Below are 873 nucleotides of genomic sequence, written 5' to 3' on the forward strand. Positions count from 1 at the left end.
ATGCGGACAAAGACTAGACTTCCTTTAAGATCTGTAAATGCTCTACTCCCACATCTACTATGGCCCTGGAGCTGTGACGAGGGGCGTCATTCTCCATTTACTTTATCCTGATTCACACTGAACTGTGATCTTGTCTACTACAAAGTCTGCCTGTGACTTCTGACAGCCATTATTTTTCCTCCTCCCAGTCCAGTCTTCACCTTGCCCTGCATCTACCTCTGTGACCCCTCCAGTCATATTTTCCCCTCCCTTCCCCTCCAAGGAAACCCTCAGATTTCAAGAAACATCTTTTGACAGTTCAGGGCATAAACATACATGCAGCAAATGTCAAATTTACCATGTTCATCTCTTAGCAATGAAGAGATACCTGCACCTTCTCAATGGGCATCACACAGGCATCGATCATACTTCAACGCTGGGTCATGGACTCCAGAGACCCAAATAGCAACACATAGATACTTCCTCTTTTTCCACTGTGAGGTAGCTTTTCCTGAGCAGGCTTTTGGGAATCTCTTTGCTGTGGCAGGCTGGAATGAATGCAGTAGTTTGAGTTTAAAATGTGCTTTTGCTGTCTTAGGCAGTGATCTGTGCCAGATGTCCATCCGTGTGATATATAACCTGTACAGCTCTCGCTCTGTCCCCGCGCCCCTCTGCAGACCCGGCTACAGGTCCAAAGGCAACCAACAGCTTGCACCCGCGCAAAGCCACGCGTGGCAAAGGGCAGCGGTCACCGACGAGCTCACTCAGGCAAGAAACTTCCACAGGTGCCCCTCAGGTTGAGACTATTTGGGAGGCAGCCGTGCTCCTGCCCATGTCACCGAGTCCTGTGGGAGTGCGCGGGGCCTGCGCTGCGCGGGGCCCTGATGGCCGGAG

Source organism: Athene cunicularia, assembly GCF_003259725.1.
Source record: "Athene cunicularia isolate RWA chromosome 4 unlocalized genomic scaffold, athCun1 chr4_part1, whole genome shotgun sequence".
Classification (NCBI taxonomy): Eukaryota; Metazoa; Chordata; class Aves; order Strigiformes; family Strigidae; genus Athene; species Athene cunicularia.